Source organism: Antechinus flavipes, chromosome 1 (genome assembly GCF_016432865.1).
Source record: "Antechinus flavipes isolate AdamAnt ecotype Samford, QLD, Australia chromosome 1, AdamAnt_v2, whole genome shotgun sequence".
Taxonomy (NCBI): domain Eukaryota; kingdom Metazoa; phylum Chordata; class Mammalia; order Dasyuromorphia; family Dasyuridae; genus Antechinus; species Antechinus flavipes.
In genome coordinates this window covers 353,651,480-353,661,114 of record NC_067398.1, presented here as the reverse complement: position 1 = coordinate 353,661,114, position 9,635 = coordinate 353,651,480, and the positions used below count along the sequence as shown (strand labels likewise).

Here is a 9,635-nt window from a genome sequence, read left to right as displayed (position 1 = left end):
TTTGATCTCTAAACAAAGAACTCAAGAGAAACATAAAAAGGTAAAAAGGAAAGAACTCTTGTGAACCATATTTCTGTTATGGGTATACTTAGAGAATGTGGATATAATTTGATTATATTATGATAATATGAAAAGAAAACTAGAGATGGAAAGAGAATCTTACTGGAAAAAGAAGGTAAAATAAGGAAAATTAGATCTCACAAAAAGGCAAAAAAGACTTATTATAATTGAGGGAAAGAAGAGAAGGGGTGCTCGCTTCGGCAGCACATATACTAAAATTGGAACGATACAGAGAAGATTAGCATGGCCCCTGCGCAAGGATGACACACAAATTCGTGAAGCGTTCCATATTAAAAAAAAAAAAAAGAAAGAAAGAAGAGAAGGGGGATGAGCATTGTGTGAATCTTACTCTCATCAGGTTTGACTCAAAGAGAGAATATCAGACATATACAAAAATTAACTATGTATTGGGGAATAAAAACCTCAAAATCAAATGCAGAAATACTAAATGCATTTTTAAGATCATGATGCAATAAAAATCACATGCAATAGAAAGCCAGGAAAAATAGAGAAAAAGTTAATTGGAAATTAAATAATCTACTCCTAAAGAATGAATGGATGAACAGCAAATCATAGACACAATCAATAATTTCATCCAAGAGAATGACAATAATGAGACAATATACCAAAACTTGTGGGATGCAGCCAAAGCAGTTAAAAGGGGAAATTTTATATCTCTAGATGCCTACTTGCATAAAATAGAGAAAAAGACGATCAATGAATTGGGCTTACAACTAGAAAAATTAGAAAAAGGACAAATTAAAAACCTTCAATTAAATACCAAATTTGAAATTCTGAAAATAAAAAGGGAGATAAAAATAAAAAGTGAAAATAAGAAAAAAATTGAATTAATAAATAAAACTAAGAGTTGGTTTTATGAAAAAAACAACAAAATAGATAAACCTTTAGTTAATTTGATTAGAAAAAGGAAAGAAAAAAATCAAATTGTTAGTCTCAAAAATGAAAAGGGAAAACTTTCCACCAATGAAGAGAAAATTAGAGCAATTGTTAGGAGTTATTTTGCCCAACTAGATGCCAATGAATTTGATCATCTAAATGAAATAGAGGAATATCTACAAAAATATAGATTGCCCAGATTAACAGAAGAGGAAATAAATTATTGAAACAGTCCCATTTTAGAAAAAAGAAATAGAACAAACTATTAATCAACTCCCTAAGAAAAAAATCTCCAAGGCCAGATAGAATTACATGTAAATTCTACCAAACATTCAAAGAACAATTAATTCCAATAGTATGTAAACTATTTGAAAAAATAGGGAAAGAAGGAGTCCTACCAACTTCTTTTTATGACACAGATATGGTGCTGACAGCTAGACCAGGTAGGGTGAAAACACAGAAAGAAAATTATAAACCAATTTCCCTAATGAATATTAAAGCAAAAATCTTAAATAACATATTATCAATGAGATTACAGAAAGTCATCCCCAGGATAATACACTATGACCAAGAAGGATTTATACCAGGAATGCAGGGCTGATTCAATATTAGGAAAATGATTAGCAAAATCAACTATATCAATAACCAAATTCACAAAAAACATATAATTATCTCAACAAGTGCAGAAAAAGCATTTGATAAAATTCAATACCCATTCTTATTAAAAAAAAAAAACTAGAGAGTACAGGAATAAATGGACTTTTCCTTAAAATACTCAGTAGCATCTATTTAAAATCACCAGCAAGCATCATACGTAATGGGAATCAAACTAGAATCATTACCAATAAGAAAAGGGGTGAAACAAGGCTGACCATTATCACTATTACTATTCAATATTTTATTTAAAATGTTAGCTTTAGCAATAAGAGAAGGAAAAGAGATTTTTAAAATTAGAGTAGGCCATGAAGAAACCAAATTATCACTCTTTGCAGATAATATGATGATATACTTAAAGAACCCTAGAGAATCAACTAAAAAACTACTAGAAACAATTTACAACTTTAGCAGTTGCAGGATATAAAATAAATCCACATAAATCATCAGCATTTTTATATATTACCAATAAGAAAACAAGAGATACAAAGTCCAGCAACAAGAGATACAAAAAGAAATTACATTTAAAATAACTGTTGATAGTATAAAATATTTGGGAATCTATCTGCCAAGGGAAAGTCAAGAACTATCTGAACACAACTACAAAACACTCTCCATACAAATAAAGTCAGATCTAATCATTTGGAAAAATACCAAGTACTCTTGGGTAGGTTGAGCAAACATAATAGAAATGACAATACTATCTTATTTAATCTATTTATTCAGTGCCATACCAATCAAACTCCCAAGATATTATTTTACAGATCTAGAAAAAATAGTAACAAAATTCATCTGGAAGAACAAAATGTCAAGAATTTCAAGGGAATTAATGGAAAAAATGCTAATGAAGGTGGCCTAGCCATGCCATACCTAAAATTATATTATAAAGCAACAGGCATCAAAACCATTTGGTATTGGCTAAGAAATAGAATAGTCAATCAGTGGAATAGGTTAAGATTACAGGAGAAAATAGTCAATAACTATAGCAATCTAGTGTTTGACAAACCCAAAGATCCCAACTTTTGGAATAAGGACTATTTTTTGACAAAAACTGTTGGGAAAATTGGAAACTTATATGGAAAAAATTAGTGATCAACCCACAGGTAACACCACATACCAAAATAAGATCTAAATGAGTTCATGATTTAGACATAAAGTGATATTATAAGCAAATTAGAAGAACATAGGATAGTTCTGTGGAGATTTGTGGAGAAGTAAAGAATTTGTGTCCAAAAAAGAACTGGAACACATAATTGAACACCAGATAGATAATTTTGATTATATTAAGTTAAAAAGTTTTTGTACAAATAAAATTAATGCAGACAAGATGAGAAGGGAAGCAATACATTTGAAAATCATTTTGACATTTAAGGGTTCTGAAAAAGGACTTATTTCTAAAATACATAGAGAATTGACTCAAATTTATAAGAATTCAAGCAATTCTCCAATTGATAAATGTTCAAAGGATATGAATAGACAATTTTCAGATGAAGAAATTAAAACTATTTCTAATCATATGACAAGGTACACTAAATCACTATTGATTAAAGAAATGCAAATGAAGACAACTCTGAGAATACCATTATACACCTCTTAGATTGACTAAGATGACAGGAAAAGACAAGGACAAATGTTGGAGAGGATGTGGAAAAAACGGATCCTGTCATTCTGGAGAGCAATTTGGAACTATGTTTAAAAAGTTATCAAACTATGCATACCCTTTGACCTAGCAGTGTTTCTATTGGGCCGATATTACAAAGACATCTTAAAGGGACCCACATGTGCAAAAATGTTTGTGGCAGCCCTTTTTGTAGTGGCAAGAAACTGGAAATTGAGTGGATACCCGTCAGTTGGAGAATGGCTGAATAAGTTCTGGCATATTAATGTTATGGAATATTATTGTTCTGTAAGAAATGATCAGCAGGATGATTTTAGAGAGCCCTGGAGAGACTTAGATGAACTGATGTTAAGTGAAATGAGAAGAATCAGGAGATCATTGTAGATGGCAACATCAATATTACATGATGATCAATTCTGATAAATGTGACTCTTTTCAACAGTGAAATAATTGATGCCAGTTCCAATGATCTTGGGATGAAGAGAGACATCTACACCCAGCCAGAGGACAGTGGGAACTGAATGTAGATTATAACATAACATTCTCACTCTTTTTGTTGTTGTTTGCTTGCATTTTGTTTTCTTACTCATTTACTTTCTTTTTTGATCTGATTTTTCTTGCACAGAAAAAGAATTGCGTAAATATGTTTATACATATTGGATTTAATGTATATTTTAACATATTTAACATATATTGGATTGTTTGCTATCTAGGGGAAGGGGGAGGAGAAAATTTGAAACACAATGTTGTCAAATTATTCGTGCATATGTTTTGAAAATGAAAAGCTTTATTAAAAAAATAAAGTTCTTAAGTGAGAGACCTTAAGAGATTCCTTGTATCACTTTTTCTGACCACCTTATGAATGCTTACCCTGTGTAAATTCTTCACAAAATAATTTTTTGGCAAGTGAACATTTGGCATTCATCCATCCTTCTATGAGGAATAGACAGGCTAATGTTAGGGAGTTGTTCACTCTGGGGCTGGATTATAAAATACTTGTGGACAAGATTAGTGTTTTATTTACTTGTATAGGTTTCAGTCTTAGTGTTGTTTTTGTTCTTTACTAGTCTTGCTCCTTAGTTATCAAAGTATACTATGCTCAGTCCTCTATTCTCAAATATCTCTTTTCTTTATCCTATCATCAAATGCCACCATTGGACTACTGTTCCTTATCAAACTTCTCCATTCTTAGATGTTGTTAAAGGCAAGGAGAATGTCACACAACCATCCTGTTGGGTTCACTAGAAACTCATGTTATATAATTTCAACTGGACCCTGGATGCTGCGAGACAATAACTTTTCCTCTTTTTTTGACTTAAATTGTTAAATGCATATTTTTTTAGTTAATCTTCTCTTTTTCTGTTTTTTTTTTAACTGTATCTTTGTAAGGATATTTTCCCCCTGAAGATTACTTTAACTGCATCTTAGAAATTGTGATAGTTTGCTTAATTATCAGCATTTTCTTTCACATAATCATTCTTTGTTTCTATGTTTTGTTCTTTGACATATTCATTATTTAGGAGTTCAACATTAAGACTCCATTTAGGTCTATGTTCCTCAGACTAATTATGATAGTCTTTATGATAAAGGATATATTTGCTGTATCTATCTTTTTAAATTTGCTTGCAATATTTGGAACTAATACCTAGTCATTTTTTAAAAGGACTCCTTGTCTTATTGAGAAATAGGTATATTTTCTAGTAGTATTATTTAGAAGATATGAGCAAGGACAGAGCCAAGATGGTGGAGTAAAAATAAGGATTTGCCTGAACTCTCCCAAAATTTGCTTCTAAATAATAATACAATAACATTTCAAAATGCATTCTGAAGTGGCAGAAACAACAAAAGGATGGGGACAACTTGGAGGGTCAGCAGGAAAGGTCTGTTTCATTTGGTGAGAGTGGAGCACAATACAATGCAAGCTGGTCTCACAAGTGACTGAGTTAGCAGCAGCAACAATGGTACTTGCTAGATCTCTCTTGACCATAAATGGTAATGAGGGTCAGACAGTTGGTCAGAAAGATATTACAAGAGATCTTTTGCTGGCACTGAAATCAGGGCTGTGCTATGTTGCATATAAGTGTTTCTGGGTCACAGTCCAAGATGAGTAGGAACACTAGCAGGAGTGGGGATCTGGGTCACAGTTCTAGGGAGAAAAAGAGCACACACATGGTCACTTACAGATCAGAGTGTAGGTCAAGAGAGCAGTAACTGCACCTTTCCTTATATAATACCTCCTCAAAAAAATTGAGAATTTGCTGACCCCAAGAGCTAGCTTTGAGAATAGCAGCTTTTACCAAAATTAAAGAAGCATCATGACATAGTAGATAGGATACTCAATTTGGAGAAAAGAATTCCTAATTTCTTCCCAGGCACTCAGTAGCTGTATTTATACTGGGCAATTCCCTAAGCTTTTCTGAACCTGAATCTCCTTATTCATAAAATGGAGATAATGAGATTAATAAGGTACAGTTGGAACACCCAAGTAGAAGAGTGAATAGAATGGTGACCCTTCAAGCAGGAGGACCTGAATTAAAATGACCTTTAACACTAACTGAGTGACCCTGATCAAGTCACTTAACCCTATTTGCCTCAGTTTCCTCATTCATAAAATGAGCTGGAGAAGGAAATGGCATACTACTCCAGTATCTTTACCAAGGAACTCCCAAGTAGGGTATAAAGAGTTGGGCACATGTGAAACAAGTGAACAATACTAGCACCTACCTCAAAGGGTTGTTGTAAGAATCAAAAGAAATAATGTATGGAATGTGCTTCCAAAACCTTTAAGTGCTATATAAATGTCAACCGTTGTTATTAAGCTGTGACAAATAGGACTTTAAATTGTCCAGTCCCATTCTGCTGACTGTGTACATACTCAGCTATTGTCTTTAGTCTGGTGAATAATAGGATCTTAACAAAATTTAAAAGGTAAATAAAAATGACTCTATTCCAATAATATTCCAATAAATGTTTTTCATATTCATTTTTATTCATAGATTTCATACAAACATGAATATAATAGCATTCCAAAATGAAATACATAAACAAAACAAGAAACAGTAATGACCTTATAGCCCATAAGCTTTCCTTCAGGCATATGGGATCTGTAACTCATACATAGCAAATGTGGTAAAAGGCAGAAATAAATCAAAGAATTGTAAAGCTATGAATTTCTAACAATGTCTCTAAACTCTACCTGAGGCTGTTTCTGTGGTGTAGACCATGAGAAGAGAGATGGGAAAGAGAAAGGGTTTGAGTAAGAATTGAGGTGAATTCAAACAAGTTACTTAAAATAACTCATTTCTAGAGATGCTCTAAGATATCCAATAAGATATCAAATACCCTTTCTCCAGGTACTAATTTTTTTTTTGGTGGGGGTAAAAGGGGGGGGGTGGCGGGGAAGAAGGGTTGGTTGGTTAGTTGATTGACTGGTTTGTTAAATGGTTGGTTAAATACTTTCAATCAGCACTTCATAATATTTTTAATATAATCTTAAATAAGATTTTTAAAATAATGTTTTTGTTTAAAAAAGATTTTAACGTTATCTTTTTAACTTCATAATTTTTAACAGTGCTTTTTAGGACACTAGTTGGTATGTCACCACATGAGTCACCAGGATAGCTAGTGATTATCTGGCTTGAAAAATCTCAGGAAGCTTCTAACACATTCTAGACGCAGGTCCTGAAAAGACATCAAACATCTCTATTGCTTATCTCATGTTGATAAAAAAAAAACTGATCAGAAAATCATTAAACACTACTACTCATATTTTCTTCTAACCAGCACTGGATAAACTTTTCCTAATATCACCCAAGGATCCATCTTATACTTTGGAAAATGAGAAACTGCTTCCTCTCAAAATGGCCCTGTTCTCTCCACTATAGGAAGAGGCTTTATATCTATTACAGAACTCCAAATGCAATGGTTCCCTTACTTTTTTGTGCAACATACTTCCATCCTCATCTCCTGGTGCAAGATAATGAGAATGAGAAAAACCATAACAATAATTAGAACTGACATTTATCTAATAATTTAAAGTTTGCATAATTCTTTGTACAAATTATTTTGAGCTTCACTACAGGCAGTACACTAACTGTATCTGTCTATGCAATTCGCACCCAAATATTCTTTTCCATTTTTCCCACTTTGCAATCTTGGATTTTCTTACATGAACATTTCTTAGTATTCTTTGTACGTTAGATGCTAAGATAATTAACATCTAGATAGCAATATATAAATAAGTAGATATGATTTCTTCATTATAGATACAGATAAAGAAAGTAAGGCTGAGGAAGTTTAAGTACTTTGTTCATGGTCATCTTTGTTGTCCAATCATTTCAGCCATATTTGATGCTTTGTAATCCCTTTTGGTGTTTTCATGGCAAAGATACTGGAGTGATTTCCCATTTCCTTCTCTAGTTCTTTTTACAGATGAGAAAACTGAGGCAAACATAGTTGTGACTTATACGGGGTTACATAGATAGTGAGGCAAGATTTGAATTCACAAAGTTGAGTTTTCTGATTTTAGGACTGACACTTTACCCCACTCTACCACTTAGCTGCCCCCATGGTAATCTAGCTGGTATATATATATAAAATGAAAGATTTTATCTCAGGTTTTCATAATCTTCAATTAGTGCTCTGTGCTTTTTTACAACCTTTTTATTCTGGATTTCCTTCTTTTAGAGGCACTTCTTCAAATATTTTTAGAAACACTTCATTCTCTCTACTAACCTAGAAAATATACGTGCATTATTATAACTATTTCATCTCCTCTAAAATAATGACCAATTTATGCTGTATACAAACATGGAACAATCAATCAGTCAACATGCATTTACTATATGAAGGCACTATGGAAGATATAAAGATGTAAAGAAAAGTCAAAAATAGCCCTTATTCTCAAACAGTTCACAATCTAGTGAGAAAGATGCCAAGCAATTAATCTGATATTAGAAAAACACAAACTAGTTTAAATCTCTGCAAGTGACTGAAAAAAATCCTTCTCTTCCATATTTTTTTGGTTCAGATTCTCAGATCTTTGGCTTTCTTACATAGTTTTCTTGGTCAGTGTTTGTCTACAACTGCTATTCTAGCTAGTTGTTCACCATGCCTATATGGATTTAATTATTGGGAGTCTCCAGAACATAGTCATATTTATCTAAATCACATTTTCTCATTAGAAAGTTTTGTTATATAGAATCTCAGAAAAGTAAATATAAGAATATTGTATAGTAAATTCTCAATTAAATTTTCTAAAGGCATGTTGTCAATTGTCTGTGGAACATAAAACTTTCCCTTACCCCCTCAAAAAGTTTCTATTGTTTATACATTCCCTACCAGTGTCACCCATTTAAATTTCAGATCTAGATCATAGATTAAAGCTGGAAGATATTACAGAGGTTAGAATAGTCCAAATCTCTAATTTTGCAGGTGAGGCAACTAAGGCGCGGGGAGGTTGCATGACTTTGATTAAAATAGCTAACAGGGTTCTGAGACAAGATTTGCACTTAGGTCTTCCTGATTCCAAGTTCCACCTAATACTAACTAGCAGACTATGCATCGCATTATATGACAAGAATTTTCCTTTTACTAGTGTAGATAATCAAGTTAATTATCCTTCAATACTGAATATCAGTTATCATTTCTCCAGCCCCAAAGATGACACACACAGATAAACAACCTACAGGAAACCTACAGGTGTCAATTCAAAGCTGTGGTTAATATTCTGAAATCTTCCAGTATAATTAGTGACTTGAAAGGAATAGTAAACAGAAGATTAAGTAAAAACCCACTAAATTACTGGGACTGAGTACTAGATTATTTTGACAATGCCTTCTAGCTCTAAAATTCTATAATTTTACAAAGTAATTACATAATACTTTATCACTGAGAAATGAAAAGTTTATGAAGGAGCGCCTGATCCTGATTTCCACATGAAGAATTTGAAGCACAAGACACTAGCTAATAAATTGTTGATGGAGCAAGAGTTGCAAAACATAGTTCCCAAGCTGGAAATCTGTGGATTAACCTCCTAAATCATTACTGTTACAAAGGATGGCCTATGCTATGTAATTAACTAATAAAAAGTGAAGAATGGCTAAGTATTGTCAAGGGCTTTCACACAAGTGAAGGGGGCTCAGAATAAAAAAGCAAGATAGAGAGCTCAGCTTGTCTCCAACAAAAAAGAGTTGAAGTATGTACTATTTAAACTATGAAATTCTGGGCATCTGTAGTATGTCTTTCTGTTGCCCTTTGGGTGATTTTCATTTTGATTATCCTGAGATTCTGATTCCCTTAATTATTTCTCTAGATGCAGATAGCATCTTCCTTCACATGTCCATTGCAGTTAAATTGATTATTTATGATAGTCAAAATGATTTACTCAAAACCATTTAAAATAATA

The 9,635-nt window shown here is 32.6% G+C and overlaps 1 non-coding gene across 1 annotated transcript; it reads left to right on the top strand.

Moving 5' to 3' along the window:
• The first annotated feature begins 248 nt into the window (after positions 1-248).
• Positions 249-355, top strand: LOC127546181 (U6 spliceosomal RNA). Its single transcript, XR_007950014.1, has one exon. It is a non-coding gene; the product is annotated as a U6 spliceosomal RNA (small nuclear RNA).
• Positions 356-9,635: the final 9,280 nt, after the last annotated feature.